Below are 16,797 nucleotides of genomic sequence, written 5' to 3' on the forward strand. Positions count from 1 at the left end.
GGCCTCTGAAATCTGAAACACTTCTGGTCCCAAGGATTTTGGATAAGCGATTCTCAGCTTGTACCCTATTTTTGTTTTTCCCCCTCTACATTCATTTTTATGATAAAGTTTTTTTTGGTTTGTTGTGTGTGTAGTACTTTTTTCGATTTTTCATTTGGTTTTGTTTTATGGTGCTAAACTCAACCTTATCCGTGCTAAATATGTACTTTACCACTGAACCCAGTCCCTTTTTTTTTTTTCATTGTTTATTGGTACATTTTAGTTGTATAATATGATGACATTCGTCATTGGAAATTTGTACCTTTACATGATATATCTTGGTTCTTATTTTTTTCCCCATTCCCCTGCCCTCACTTCAACCCTTCCACCCCTCTCTACAAAGAATTTGTTTCTATTTTTTCCTTTTCTCATATTTATTCCTTTTGCTTCTTTTCTTTCCCCTACTCCTCCTACTTCCTCCTCCCCTTTAGGCCTTTTCTTCCTCCTGTTTCACATTATCTATTATACATTTTGATTCTTATTTACACTTTCAGTTTCTCAAACCAGAGAAACTATTTGGTATTTACACATCTGTGCTATTTATTTTACTTAAGAATATGGCCTCAATGTATATCCATTTAGCTATAAATGTCTCTAGTTTCTCATTTTTATGGCTGGGTAGTAATCCATTTTATTAAAAAAAAAAAATCTTCCTTATCCAGTCTCCAACTGATGGGCACTTGGGCTGTTTCCGAGTTTTAGCTATTACAAACTGTGCCACTATGAACATGGATGCACATATATCACTGTGGTGTGATTCTTTGAATTCTTTTGGGAAGTTACCCAGCAGGGGAATAGCTGGGTGAAATGGGACCTCTAATCCTAGTTCTTTGAGGTATCTCCATATTGATCGCCAAAATGGTTGCACCAGTCTGCACTCCCACCAACAATGGAGAAGGGTTCCTTTCTCCCCACACCCCCACCAGCATTTGTTATTGGTTGATTTCTTGATAGCAGCCATGCTTTCTGGAATGAGATGGAATCTCCATGTTGTTTTCATCTGCATCTCTCAAGTGACCAGTGATGTTGAACATATTTTCATGTTTATTTGCTGCTTTTACTTGTTTGTCTGAGAAATGTCTGTTCATTTCAGATATCCATTTTTGTATTTAAATTTTGGGGGCTCTGATTTTTTTTTAAGTTCTTTATATATTCTAGATAGTAGTCCTTTGTCTGAGGAACAGCTGGTAAAAATTTTTTCCCACATTTTAGGTTGTCTCTTAGCTCTGATGGTGGTTTCTCTTGCAGTGCAGAAGCTTTTTAATAGGCTGAGATCCCAGTTGTTGATTCTTTGTGCTAGTTCCCATGCTACTGAGGTTTTGTTCATAAAGTCTTTTCCTATGCCAGTGTTTTCAAGAGTTCTACCTAATCTATCTTCCAGCTGGTTTAATGTTTCTGTTTTAATATTTAGAACTTTATCCACTTTGATTTTACTTTAGTCCCAGCTCCTTTTTTAAAAATAAAGTTCAACTAATAAATTAGACATAGTAAGAAATTAACAATTATAAAAATATACGTAATAAAAGTTATATAAATATAGTTTGTATGTACCCCTTTTTTGTCTCATATTTCACCTTCTCATCGTGCAGCTTCACTGGCACATATGAATGACCACTATCAATATTCTTGCACTTTTCCCAGCCATTGTTAAGTAAAATAAGGGCAACTTGAACATAAACACTGTGAAGCCTTGGTAGTCTATCTGAAAACTAAGATGGCTACTAAATGACTGCTATGAGCAAGAAACATAGCATGGATATGCTAGACAAAGGGATAGTTTACATCCTTAGCAGAGTTCATCGAACTACTCAGAATGGCACATAATTTAAAACTTGAAAATTATTTATTTCTACAACATTTAATGTTTCCATGCCACAGTTGAACTCAGGTAAGGGGGAAGCTACTCTTTATGTCTACGATATACTACGATAGTAATATTTTTTTTTTTCTTCAAAAGTCACTGTGGGGAAAAACATGATTTTTGAATTATAGAAATGGGCTTTGTGATCTTGAAATCAAGTAGATTAAAGCTTATTAGAAGAATTCATAAAGTACATTTTGAGCAAGAAGATTCTCATAACACTATTTGTATACTGATACAACCATCAGGACTTCAATAATTATCCTACCTATATGTATAGCTTCGATTCTTCTTATTCCCTACTGCTATGGTTTGAATGACCCCTCCAAAATTTATATTGACATTTAGTTCCTATGGTAACAATGTAAAAGAGTACTATCTTATAAAACATGATTAGGTCCAAAAACAGACGATTAGGTCCAGGCTACCACCCTCATGAATCCTTAAAACCCTCATCTCTGGAGTTGGTTATTGGAGTTTGGTCCCCTTGTTCTCTATCTCCCCCTCCCTCCACCTCCCCAATGAACGTCCCTCACCAAATTCAGTCCCTCCATTTCTGACAGTAGAGTACCATTTGTATTTCCCCATAACCTCCCTGTTATGGTTTATATGTAAAATAACCCCCAAAGTCTCATGTGTTTGGAAAGGTGATTGGATTATGAGGTATTATAGCTGGCTTGCTCTTGGGAAGGTGAGTCTGGTCAAAGGAGGTAGGTCACTGGGGTGTGACCTGGGAGAGTAATATATCTCCCTTCCCAACTCCTCCCTTCACTCTCTGCTTCCTGGCTGTCATAAGGTGAGCAGCTATTCCTCCACCATGTCCAGCCAATTATGGACCTGAAATATAAGCTGAAATAACCTTCTCTTCCTTTTAGTTGTGAGTTTGGGTATTTTGTCCTAAAAAGGAGAAAAGTGACTGAGACACTTATTCTTCCCCACTGCCAGAAATGCCTTTTACTGAGCTTTTTACGTGGACAACTTTTCCTTTTCCTTTCTCTGAGACTTAACCTTTCCTGGCTCTTCCACACCCACCCTTTTACCACTTTACTATGAATCCCTCTCCTTTTATTGTTACAGTTAACATATTGTTTATAATTATCCATTCTATAGCTTTCTTCCCAGATTTGATTTTCTTTTAGCAGAAACTGTGTCTTACAGACCCTACACAAGTAGCTACTAAGTACATGGCCAATGAGTAAAGGAAAAAAGAAAGGGAAGAAAAAAGAATAACATATAGATGGAATAGATGCAAAGGCTATTATAATTAAAGAAGGCAATAAATTTTGAGACTAGAGTCAAGCATACTTCTAAGATTTCTAGTTTCTACTTAATGTTAAATTTTTATGTAAATAAAAATTCATTTTAAAAATTGAATTCCAAGATAATAATTAGTAGCCAACCTTAGAGCGACCATTGTCAATTTAATGATGTAGACAAATTTTTCTTTACCCTTAGAATAATGAAACCCTACCCAGCCCACCCTTTTTTGAGACAGGGTCTCACTATGTAGTCAAACCTGGCCTTCAACTCCTTTTGCAACCCAGGCTAGCTTCAAACTTGAGTTTCTCTTGCCTCAGTCTCCCAAGTGTTGGAATTATGGTTATATAGCACCATTCCTGGCAAGAATAGCCCTTTTAAAAGCTGTTTTAAACTTCTCATTTAACTAATAAGTCTATGTAAATAGCCATTATCTTTGAAGAAGTTGTGGTAATACAGGTTTATGGATTTCATAAATACAGATTTATGGAAAACATCACAAAACAAAACTGTTAACTTTATTCTCTACAGTCATACTTTGGTAATCGTCATATTTTGATGAGAAAAGCGTTTCAGCACTTGGCACTTGCATCAGTCTCATGGTAGCTGTAAACAGTTCAGAAGCCCCACATGTTTGTCTTTACTGTCTTGTACTATTGTGCATCTTAAGTGCTAATCATGGGTCCCAAAAAGGTTAAGAATGATACTACTAAGGCTAAAAGGCTTATATTTGCCTAGTAAAAGGTTAATATTAGCCCAGTAAAATATAAAAGTTCTAGGAAACTTTCATGAATTATTTCTAATTACATGATTTCTTATGGGAAAAAATTAATTTCCCAGTCATCATGAGTTCCAGGACAAATCAATGATGAGTACTGAAGAATGATTTTATGTTCTTCCTATTTTTATGCTGTGTTTGGGTATGTTTATGGATATTTGATGTAAAATTGAGTCATTATACAATCCTATTATAATAGCTTTTTCCCATTTATTATTATATTGTCATTTGTTTATTACTTTCTAATATTTTAAATTCTTTTTATAAAAATTTTAACAGAAAAAGAAAGAATAGTACAATGAACATCCAACTCCCTTATACCTAAATTCAATAATTATGAAAAAATATTGTCATACATATTTCACATACAAACATCTGAAAGTCTTAAGGGTTTTAAGCTTTAATGACTTCAAAAATTTAACTGCTACAAACTGACGAAAGAGCACTATTTTAAATTTAAGTACTTGTATTTTTGTGCTTATTTAATTTGTAATTTCAATGAATAAATTTTATGATTAATTTTTATTGCTTCTTTCCTCTGATTAAAAATGGCAAATGTTGACTAGAACAGAAAATAAATTTAAAATGTATTACTCGGGGATAGGGATGTACCTCAGTAGTAGAAAATTATTTAGAATGCATGAGGCCTTCTGTTCAATTCCCAGCACCACGGACACAAATATTATTCAAAATTTATAAAAACAAATGTACAGGGCTGGGGATTTAGCTCAGTGGTTTCGCCGCCTGCTGCGCAAGCGCAAGGACCCAAGTTCAGTCCCCAGTACAAAAAAACAAATGTACAATCTATATAAATAGTTAAAATTTCAAATGATTTTTGTTTATCACAGTTAAACTTTTGAAGTTATTAAAACTTAAACACATAGGATAACTCATGTGTGGATTATTTTTTACTAAACCATTTCAAAGTATAGCCATACTTTGGTATTTGACTTCTGTGAAACACATCAAATTCAGTACTTGACGCCTTTTGAAGAGAAAATTTGGTCCTAATTTGTTTGTTCAGTACTCCCCTCACAAACTAGAACTTGTTGGTGTCGATTGCCGTGTGACTCCTTATCCTTTCCAGCCAAAATAGTTTGTTTACTACTTGTCCTTTTGGGTACTCATTGCGTTTCCTGGAACAAATTAACAACAACTACCAAGGTTTTGCTAGAAATAATAAACATCTTACTCTACCCCTGAAAGCTTCAGCATGCATTTTGCATAAAAAAATTATATTCTCCTATTTCATCACAATGCCAATATCACATGAAACAAAATTAACAATAATTCCCTAATATTATTTAATAACCAATGCATTTTAAAATTTCACCAGTTGACCCAGAATGGCTTTTTAGCTGGTTTGGTTTGGTTTGGTTTGGTTTGGATTTTGAACCACAGTCCACTCAAGGATCATGAATTATATTTAAGAATTAGATTATATTTAAGGTTAGATTAATGGATTTTTTCCTAAATGCTTTGTTAGATTCAAGTAAAACACTTTGAAAGAATGTTTTGTAAGGTTGAATACTACAGTAAAACAGGAGTTTAATGACTATAATCTCCCATTGTATGGCCATGCTACTATGTTTAAATAATTACTTTTTATAGGATATAAACATATCCAAAATATAAATATTAAAATAGTGTCTAAGTATAGATTTTAAGTCATCTATTTTTCAAGTTATTCCTCAGTTGGAGTTTTTTTAGATATATCTGTCTCTGCTTTGTCGCAGAATTGCTAAAGCAGTTGAAGTTAATAGAAAATGTCAGTGTTTTGTAACTTAAAACTGTAACTCTCAAAATAGGCATAGATTTTTTTTTAAACCTTTTAAAAAGTATCTGTAAAATATACCATGTATGCCTCACAGTATAGCTTTAAGTGCAGATACTTAAATATACAGTATATTACAGGCAAAAGAACTTTTGCTAAGTATCTTGTACAGTTAAATTGGCACTTAGATTTATTCAGACTGTTAATCCTCCAAGGAACATAAGCTCTTGTTTATTAACTCCTGGATATTTCTAATGAAACAATTGATTGCTTTTTATTAGTGTCTAGGTGTTTTAGCAGATGAAAATCATTGGTTCATGTAACTAAATGTCTTGCTTCATAATAGATTCATAAAATACCTTGACCTCTTTGGACTGCTAAAATATCTTTCTCTTTCACACCTTATTCAAAGCTTTTTTTTTCTTTCCCCATTTCTCTTTTCCAAGTTAGAGATCAACAATTTATGCATAGTTCATTTCATTTCTCTAAACTAAAGTAAAACTTAATGTCATTATGGGTAAACTATTCAAAATTAAATCTAAGCTGGTATATTTATTACAGTCATCAGGTAAATTGTAGGCATCTCTTTTCAATTGTGTAAATATAGTATTGTAATAAGAACACTGCTTCAGATTTCTAAAATGCTATATTGCTTATAAAACATCTTCCTGTATATATCTCATTTTAACCTTATAGCAAACCAGTGAGATAGAAACAGTATCTCTGATCCCATTGGAGGGATGAAAAAACTCAGAAAATTGCATGACTTGTTCACAGATGCATCAATAATAAGTAGTAGAGTATAAATAAAACTTACATGCTACAACAAAAGTAGGATTTACACTATACTACCACACTTTAGTTTTCACTTCTGCCTACTGTCCTGCCGGATTCAGTTGTCAAACTTCATCTCTACTTTTCAGAGTTCTTTTGAGAGTTAAGATAAATCTTTTTCAATTTTTTTTTTAAATTTCTGAATGGATCATTTTTTAAGAAAACAGTTCGTTAATGTTCAAACATTTCAAGGTAAGTATGACTGTTACTGTGGCACTCTTGCTAAGTTTCTTTCATCTTAAATATCACATGTTTAATTTAAACTCTGGGAGGCACATTAATTTTACCAGGACAACAGATGAGCCTCAAGCACCAGCTTTCTTCACTGGAAGTAAGAAATTGAGTTCTAAGAGTAAATAAAAACAAGATTGAAGGTTTAAATCCTCTGCTAGGCTTTTTGAACTTATATACTCATTAAATGTTTATTGGAGTGGTGGGATTACAAAGGATTTGAGGAGCTTCATCAACTGGTATATAGTTAATCACTAAGTAAAACACTACATTTGATAAAGTGTTTCTCACGATGCCACATTCAATCCATCTTAATGAAAACTGCTTCACACTGATTTCATTTGAGAGTACTTCTTGGTGAGAGCATTCATAGTTCTTTCTCCTTTTTTCTTGAAGAATTTACAGTGCTGTCTAAAGTAGAGTTCCAACTTCAGCAAAGCTGGTATTCTAAGTTCTTGTATTTAAATATGTTGCAACACAGTTTTGACATGTTGATCAGCTTTATGACCTCTTTTCTTGTTCTTAACTAAGAAAGATGCTCATCTAGTTGAGGCCCATAAATATTTATCACATACTCACTAAGGATTTGGGACAGAGATTTCTTGCCTTTCATAAAGTCACAGTCTAGTGGGAAACATAAAAAAATATTGACAAATTCACATAATATATTATGTTATAGAAACAAAGAAGTTCAAGAGGAACATATCTAGAGGAGGTATCTTTGACCTGAATCTTAAATGATAAAAATATTTAGGCAAATAACAATTCTAAACAGAAGAAAATTACAACCAGTTTGATGTTTCTGTAGCAAAAAATGCCAGAGATTTGCATTGCAAGGTACGACTCTGGGAAGATCAGTGAGGGCCAAGGCATGAAAAGAACTGTAATTCTCTGTATTAGTGGGTATTTAAAAGATTTTTTTTAATGAAGCTTATATTTTCTCTTCGGCTAAGTGACAGCCAGTGGTTATTCTTCTTAATGAGGTTTGCAAAAGAGTTACCACTGGCCCATACCATGATTTTCATAATTTCTCAAGGAAGATTCTTTTTCTCCTGATAGTCTCCCAACCTCTCATGCCTGCTGCCCCAATTATCTTCTACACAACAAAAGTACCTGAGAGAATCATTAGACATTTGTAGTAACTAAAAATAAACAGCAATAAAAATCCCAATGCCAGGATTTATCTGTCATGTGAAGGATTGTTTCTTTTCCAGGCATTACTTGGGAGACTGGGCTTTGATATCAGTAATCCTGCTGCAATTCCTACATCTGAACTTCAGACACAATGGTTTTTCTAAATATTGTAAGGAGGAAGCCAGCGTTCAGTCCCTGCTTTCGACGCAGTAGTTCTGTGCCCCTAAACAAATAAAGAACCTGCATCTAATCTAGGGGAAAATATCTACTTCACATGGTTGTTTCAGGGATTAAATGGAATGCTATCCATAAATGCACCCAGCCCCATGGCTGAGATAGGAGGAGCCATTGAGCAGTTTTGGACAAATTTGAGAAATGTGTGTGAATAACAAAACTGTTTTTTTTTCTTTCAGTTTATGAACTAGCTCTAAGAACAGCTCCAGGAAGAATTTTGAGCACTCTGTGAGCATTTCCATCACTATAATGACTGCTCCACTTTAACAGTGCTTGTTATTTATCAAATTTTATTACGTGTTTTTTAAAAATCAGCCTCTTAAAGTAGTACTGTTTCTACTGCCATCACTGATCACTCTCATTTAAGCAAAGTAAATTCTACACAGGTCTGAGGCCAGAGTTGTACTTGGTTAGTTTGTAGCACTGCAACATCCAGAAAACCAAACAAATTAACTTTCAGCTTTGGAGAATATCCCCAGTCTGCTCATCTTGTCTGTGTTATTTTTTTGTTTCAGTTTAAAAAAAAATAGCTTCTTGCACATGTATAAGACATGACTTGTGATGCTAATATTTTTTTAGAAAAATATATTCTCATTATACAAATAGCATTTGTTTTAAATGAAAATAATACAGATGCATTTCAAGAGGAAAACGTGTTACCACATAATTAGTTCCAAACCTGAAAATAACCAGTATTAAGTGTGTTACTTTTTAAAACTATTTTTTTAAAAATCTACATATATACATATCATTCAAAAAGCTGATATATATATTTTTTGTTTATTTGTTTTGTTTTGTTTCATTTCATTTTGTTATGTTTTGTTTTTTGCGGTCTCACTGTGTAGTCCAGGCTGGCCTCAAACTCACAACAATCCTTCTCTCTCAACCTCCTGAGTGCTGGGATTACAGGTGTGGGCCACCACACCTGATTGATATATTTTATAAAAATACAAACATACTAAATATACTGTTCTGTAATTGTTTCCGCTATACAGTGTTTTGTTAGGACCATTTAGAATGTGCTATTGGTTGATTATCCAACTTAGTTACCAGGTCTTCCTATTTAAAGTTGTAAAACTTATTAGTGCCCATATTAAAATTATTTTTAAATTAGTCAGAAATTTATTAGTTTTAAAATACACTGCCATGTAAAACTTTCTTCCTAGCTTACTGCTGTTCATCATCTTTTTAAACCATATTTGAAATAGTATTGGTAAAATTTATTAAAATATGAAGTGCAAGACTGATTTCCATCCAAGAACTTTATCCACATTTGCATCCATTTCTCCCAAAGGACCCTCCATGGTACTAGAAAGTATTTGTATTCATATTAGCTAGTTTAAAAGGATAAAAAGCTAAATTAGGTCTCTAGGTATTTCACAGATTTCAAGAAATCTGTTCTAAAAAATAAGAGGTATAGTAGAGTAATAGAATTATCAGGTTTGAATTGGGGCTTCTTTCCATTTACGAGTTATTACTATTAGGTGTATGCCATTAGCCAGGTTACTCAACTTCTCTGAGCTTCATTTCTACAGTTAAGACTTTAGAGTGTAAAACATTTCAGAATGTTGTTTAATAAAAAATTAATACTATATATACACATCCTAGAAATGTCTAGAAAACATATTTGAAATTGTTTACACTAGATTGATATTGAATAAATCAGGCAGATTTGGATTTGAAAGTAGGCTCTGATACTGACTAGTTTTATAAGCCTCCATTTTGTTTTCTCTAAAATTGAACTAAAAAGATCTTGGCATTGAATCTAGCTGAGAGTAATGAATTCTTAACTATAGCAAATTTATTCAATTATATATGTTAGAGGAGATGTGTAGCTCTGTTTAATTGGCACATAGAGTACATGTGAGAGAGCAATAGGAGGTAGGACTAAAAGACAGAAGTGGCAGAACAGACGATTATCACAGAAGTCCATGAATGTCAGCTAAAGACACTTTTTGGTGTTGTTAGCTTTTGAAAGATTTTGAAGAAGGGGATGACAATGGTGCTGTAATATAGGAGTAAATACAGCAGCAGTTTGGAAATGGATTGAGAAAAATTGGTGACAGTGAGACTGATCTACTTGTATAAATATATATAGTTCTGCAGTGTCAGGCAATGATTTGAAAACCATGGTACAGGAATAGTCCAATATAGTTTACAAACTTTCTGGCTCTGGATTTTATAACATGTTCACTTCTGTGTACCTTTGCACACACATGTAACTTTTAGTATCCTGTTTCTCTCCCAGCCTCCTTGGAGTGCTTAACAAAATTTTTAAAAGAATAATAATATCAGGGGCCAGGGATTTAGCTCAGTGGTTTCGCTGCCTGGTGCGCAAGCTCAAGGACCCAAGTTTGATCTCCAGTACCAAAAAAAAAAGAATAATAATATCAAACATTCATATACCACAAAGAGCTAATTTCTGTGAAATATATACTTATGAAAAACTCCAAAAATCAGTAAGGAAAAGATAACAACCATTGTACGGACAATGTAAAAAGGTGTTTCATAGAAAAGGAAATAAAAATGACTCGTAAAATATGAAAAGATCTTCATGTATTTCATAATGCAAACTGTACCAGTATATCATTTTTCACTTGTCATAATAGCAAAATGTTTCTGCATATGTACTTGTGCAAATGAGAAGTGAGATAACTTATAGTATTGTTTAACTAGCAAACACTGGAAATATCTTAAATACCCATCAAAAAAATACTGATTACATAAATAATGGTACATTCATATAATGCAATATCATATGACCATTAAAAAGAAGGAAGCTACTTTGTGTTGATGCAAAGTGTTGCTCAAGGTGTATTACATGAAAAAAGCAACATTTATAATATCATGTACTGTATCTGCTTTTTGTGTTTTAAAAATCACATATGGAAGTATATAGATAAATAAGTAAATAGAGGACAAAAACTTAAAAAATTAAAAACCAAGACAAACTGCTTACTATGGCTTCAATCTCTGTGTTGAATTTCAAGTGTATATACATCTGGCATCTCTGGCAGATGCACAGCTACACTATTCCAAACCCCATAGGCCGTCTTCTGTATGTTCCAGTGGCCTGGAACACATGTTAGCAGTGGAGGTTCTTTCTGCCCCTTTGCATGAACACAAGACTAGCATCACCCTAAACAACAACTTCTATGCCTTCTTTTGTGTTCATCCAGTTGTGGTTCCTACTTGGCCTTCTGAGGATAGGTCTTTTGTTCACTCTCTAACCAGATGTAACATAGTGCTTTCTCAATGACCAGTCTGGTTATTTGCCTCAGGTGAAAGCTAATTATAATCCACTAAAGTATGATTCAGGGCCCCCTAGTAGACTCTGAGATTTCTGCTATCTAAAAACTAATCTCTTAATGCATATCTTTTCTTATTTTAGTAGATTAATGATATAGTTCCATAAACTGTCATTTTTATATATGATTTCTTAAAGTTAGCCTATTATAAGTAAGAGTTGAAGTTTTGTTTGGTTGTTTAAAACAAAAATTAAAATAATGGCTTAAAGCAGGAGTTAATTTTTCTCTTGCTTTCACGAAATCTGGAGGTCAGCTGTCTAGGCCTTGTATGGCATATAACAGAGTCAGAGACCCAATTTCCTTCTATCATGTTATTTCGCTGACAGGATATGGGTTATGTCATGATTCAGGATGACTACTAGAACTCCAGCCAACACTACTGCTTAAATTGTCCAGAACTTAGTTATGGAGCCATATTTGATTTTCAGGGAACCTGAAAAACATAATTTTTAGTTGTCAGCCATTAATCCAACTAAAAAACTAGGAAAAATTTTTCTCACTATAGAAGAAATGGAAAATATGCATGAATAGTCTCTCCCATTCATATAAAGTAAGTGCTTAAGTTGTTGCAGTTCTATCTGCTTAAATTCAGTTTGTTTTTATAATTTAAATTATTTTATTTTGAAATCTGTCTGCCAGATAACACTGGGTGGTATTAAAAAGATACTGAATGTGTGCACCCACAGATCATTGTAATTCCTATGATTTTCAGCAAGAAGGCATTATTAATACATTTTAAGGAGAAATTAATTTATCTTCAGTTTTTTATTGCTAAGGCTCCCTCATTTCTTAGAATGTGGGAAAAAACTATGAGTTCTTTTACTTTTCCTCAATGGCCTAAAGATTGGAGAGGAGAGTGTTCATTTACTACTGCCTTTCAAAGTGTGCACCTCACATTCACACTCATGTTCTGCAGGCCTAACAGACCTGATAGAATAATCTGTCCCTCTCAGAGGAAAATAATAAAGGATCAGAAACAATCCTTCCTGCACTTTTTTTTTTTTTGTACTTGGGATGGAATTCTAGGCCTTCGGCATGGTTACCATGTGCTTTACCATTGAGCTACAGCCTCAGCCTGTTGCCTGCACTTTTAAGGGGCTTCTTTTCTAGTCAGTGGTACTTCTCATTGTTCACCTGAGAAATCAATGAGATAAGTTCTTTGGTGTGGCCTGTTTCCTTGCCTCTGCACTCCATCTCCTAGTCTCTCCTGAAAGTGTAATTACTTTTCTTCAGTTGACTGTAAAACTCAATCATTTGAGCTTCTAATTTCCTTATTTGAAAAAAAACAAAAACCTTATCACATGTTGGCCTTCTCAAAGATAATTTATGGCCTGAATATTATTATGATCTCAGCAATAAAAACTGATCAAGGAGGCTGGGGATTTAGCTCAGTGGTTCTGGCACCTGCCTCACAAGTGCAAGGTCCCGAGTTCGATCCCTAATACCAAAAAAAAAAAAACTGATCAAGGTATATCTTGAACATTATCAGCTCATTTTATGAAGAGAGTTTGATTTTACTTTAGACTTTTGTTTTTAATAAACCGTCTGACTTCTACATGATATTTTTCACTATGTGAGATTCAAAGACATCTGTGTTCTCAAGATTTCAGAATACTATCCCAACATCTGCCTCGGAAAATGAGAGGAAAAAGGCAACCTCATTCTTAGTAGCTGGCTTTTTCCTTTTGGGCCCTCTCCAGTTTGATTGCTGCCTGTTGATCTCTAAATCATCTTTGGGACCCAAACAAGGCAAAATGTATTTCTTTTCACCATAAAACCTGTCCATTGTTTATTCTTTAAGAATAATTAGAGTTCTCTGGACAGATTGTGCCACTGGCAAAGGGGCCTCTCCAAACTTTTCACTTTGCCACTCTGCTTTTCCTTACTATTATTATGAGCAGCTAAGTTAAATAGAAATTAATAGGCAGTCAGACAGGACTAGGCCCTCCAGGGAGTCAGTGCAGAAGATGAGAACACATCGCAACTGTGGCTGGAGGCGAATCCACATCCATCAAAGGCCAGGCCTCAAGATAAAGATGTAATGACCAGCCCTACATGCCTCTGGGAGGGATAAGCAATAACTTGAGATTATACTATAATTGGTATCACCTGGTCCAATAAAGTCCAGATAGACAGCAATCACCCAAGTAGGCGACCATTGCATCTTGACCCATTCCTTCCCCAAAATGCCTTTGTTCTTTCCATGTACCCTTGCTATGTGATGCACTTTCCTATTGGATCAATATTAACTGAGCAGCTATACTTGTAATCTTATTCGTTGGTTATAGTTTGACCCACATTGTGCTCACCTCATGATTTTGAACCCATCTCATGATTTTGCTCTGTAAAACATTCTTAGTGAAAGGGCCTCAGTGGCAACCCATTTTCAGGACCTCTCCTGTCTCTTAAGAGCTATCTCAAATCTTTCCTACTGTTAACTGTTGTTTCTTGGAATTCATTCTTCAATTTTGGGTGACACAGGCTCAGCATATCTGACATATAGCAGGTTGGATGTTAGAGTTCTCCTATATCACTATCACTTAATTTTAAAATTAACTTAAGTCATAGAGAAGTCAGTTGCTCTGTCCTTTAAAAATTCAGTTCAAGTATCACCTTTACACTGAGGTGATACAAACATTAGCCCATCTGATACTTATGACTAGAACATTGAACCGTCTCTATTATAGCACTTGTGACTACTATTTGGTAATCTTGCCTCCCCACCATTCCCATGTAGGTAGAGTGTTAGACTTTGATCTCCAGAACTGTATGGCACCCAAGCACAGAAAGGCAAAGTAATTTTCTCAGGGTCCACACAGCTGGGAGGTGCCAAAGCAGGAATTTGAATCCATTATGGCTATATGCTGCCCTCCCTCTATTTTCACTATGCACTTATCTTGAGTTGTGGTTGGATGCTACACAAAACCAATGAACATCCATATGAATAGCATTGTGGAAAGTGTACTAGAATGATCCAAAGTAGATGTTCGATTTAAAACAATAAAACAGTTACAAAAACCATTTGGGGGATATGGGAAAAATTTGAATTCAGATTCTATATTAGATAATGTTTTTGTAGCAATATTAGATGTCTTGGGTATGATAAAGACGTAATGGTTATATATGGAAATGTGCTATTATAAGGAGACTGACACTGAAGTATTTCTGGTGGAAGTGTTAGGTGTCTGCACCTTTCAAATATTTCAGGGAAAAAAATATGAAAAGAATGATAAAGCAGATGTGGCAAATGTTAATTGCTAAATCTAGATAAAGAAAATGGTGTTTGTGTTATCAGTATATCAGTTGTTTGTTTCAGTAAACCATCCCCAAACTTAAAACCAGAACAAAAGAATAATAGTAGTAACGATTTTGATTATTATGGTGATGATAAGGATGAAGAAAAAGGAGATCAAAAGGAGAAAGAGAGAAATAAAGTCAGGCCCCAGATTGCACAAAGGAAATTATTTTATACTGTATTTCTTACACTTAAAAAAATTGTGAGCTACCATTTTAAGAAATTGTCATATCAACTTTAAAATCATTGAACACAAAAATGTTGGATGTTCTGGTGTTCAAAAAGACACACTTCCTTTTAGTCCATCAGCAAATAAATACTTCCTGAGTGTCTGCTGTGTGACTGGCTTATTTTGAGATATATCTTCTTTCTTCCAGTTTTGATTTTCTATTATTCTGCGATACTGAGTCTTTAAATACCATAACTCAAGGCAACTCACATTGGTTGCTGTCAGCTGGGCATTTCTTAAGCATCAGTTTAGTACCTTGGCTTCTGGATTTGAATGTAAAGATTAGTAAGGCACTGAAAGCACAATAAGTATCCCAGATACTATTGCCAGTAAAGAAAATGAAAGCTGCTTTCTCTTTAATACATTTTCATGACTATCATTTGTCTTGGAATTGCTTTCTAAAACCCTTTATTTTGCATGGATAGTTCTAAATCTTCATCTAACAGCTACCTTTTATTCCGTATACCGACTGTGGGCCTGACATAATAAATAGGTTACTTAACTTATTTTGTCCTCAGTCCTTACATTCCATTTTGCCCCATGGTCACACAGCTGGTTGGTGGCAGAACTGGGTTTAGAACAGATCTTTCTGTTACTTTAAAGCTCGGAGATTTCCTCTTATAGTTACACTGTGTTACTAACACCTACAGCACAGAGAGGGAGTCTGAAGATAATGAAGATGGGTTGCTTGCATTTGTGGTCTACCAGACATAACCTTCTTTGCCAAAATAGGAAGGACAAATAAAATATAAATTTTTAATGTCTCAGTAGTATAACTTGTTATATAGTGCTGCAATTATATGTTTACTTCCCCACGTACCCACCCCTCAGTTCTTTAAGAACAAGGAAACTTTGTTTTATTCATCTTTATATTCTCAATGCCTAAAACATGACATTCTGTAAATGTTATTGAACTAAAATTATTAATGGATAAAAAAAACCCTGGTTATAGTAATGGAAAACAAACCATTTTTGTCATGCTTTTTCTGTATACTAGATGCCCTTTCTTTACAGCAGCAGTTTTCTGATTACTTTGCTGTTTCAACTCTTCCCAACTGATTGATACGCCAAACTCAGTTATTACTGTTTTAGCCTGTGCTTCATTGAGCTCATTAAGATAATCAGAATCTGAGTGTGGAGCTCATTTACCTGGCCTATAACTTAATCAGAGTTTTGTAGCCCAAATTTAATAGCATTTGCATATTATTAAGAATGTTTATATTTTGATTATTATAATAGAAGAAAAAACTTGTGTTGAAAGCTTATTATGTCATAGAGACAAGATTCTATTTAGGTTTCTCTTTTGAAGACTACTATGGGAGCATCCCCAGCCTAAACATCCTCTTTTGATACTCTTTTTATCATCTTCATTCTCACATTCAGTTTAGAGCTTAAAGTGGGAATTTTTTTAAGTGTGTTTTCCTGGCATCTCATGTTTAACAGTGTCAGGGGTTTGTGTCCCTGGAACGAAAACTGTTTCTCCAGAGGCTTTTTTCTCTCAGCTTCCAGTGAAAAGAGGGGCAAGGCGAGCCAGTCGCTTACCACAAAGCAGTGCCACCACAAAGGAAAGATTAAGGGTTTAGAGAGAGGTCAATGTGGGTTTTTCTCTAACTAAACACTTTCCTAAAGTTTCCTTGTGGAAAAATAATGAAGTCATCTCAGAGTTTTTAAAGAATTTTTATTTCTTTTTCATCATCTGCATTCGCTTGTCTTCTCAGCATGGATGTTTAATCTTCCTAGGCTTTGTGAATTGGCCCAAATGAATAAGTGGTGAGCTGTCTCTCTAGGAGCTAGAGGCTTATTCTAAGGGCCTAATCACTGAG

At 34.4% G+C, this 16,797-nt stretch overlaps 1 protein-coding gene across 6 annotated transcripts in view; it reads left to right on the forward strand.

Annotated features, from left to right (window-relative positions):
• The window catches only part of Faf1 (Fas associated factor 1), a 481,980-nt gene that overhangs the window by 329,730 nt on the left and 135,453 nt on the right, over positions 1–16,797 (forward strand). The gene's annotated exons all lie outside the window — the stretch shown is intronic.

The sequence above is a fragment of the Heterocephalus glaber genome, unplaced genomic scaffold, assembly GCF_053883595.1.
Source record: "Heterocephalus glaber isolate CG9 unplaced genomic scaffold, H.glaber_assembly_v1.0 deba00001451, whole genome shotgun sequence".
NCBI classification, from domain to species: Eukaryota; Metazoa; Chordata; class Mammalia; order Rodentia; family Bathyergidae; genus Heterocephalus; species Heterocephalus glaber.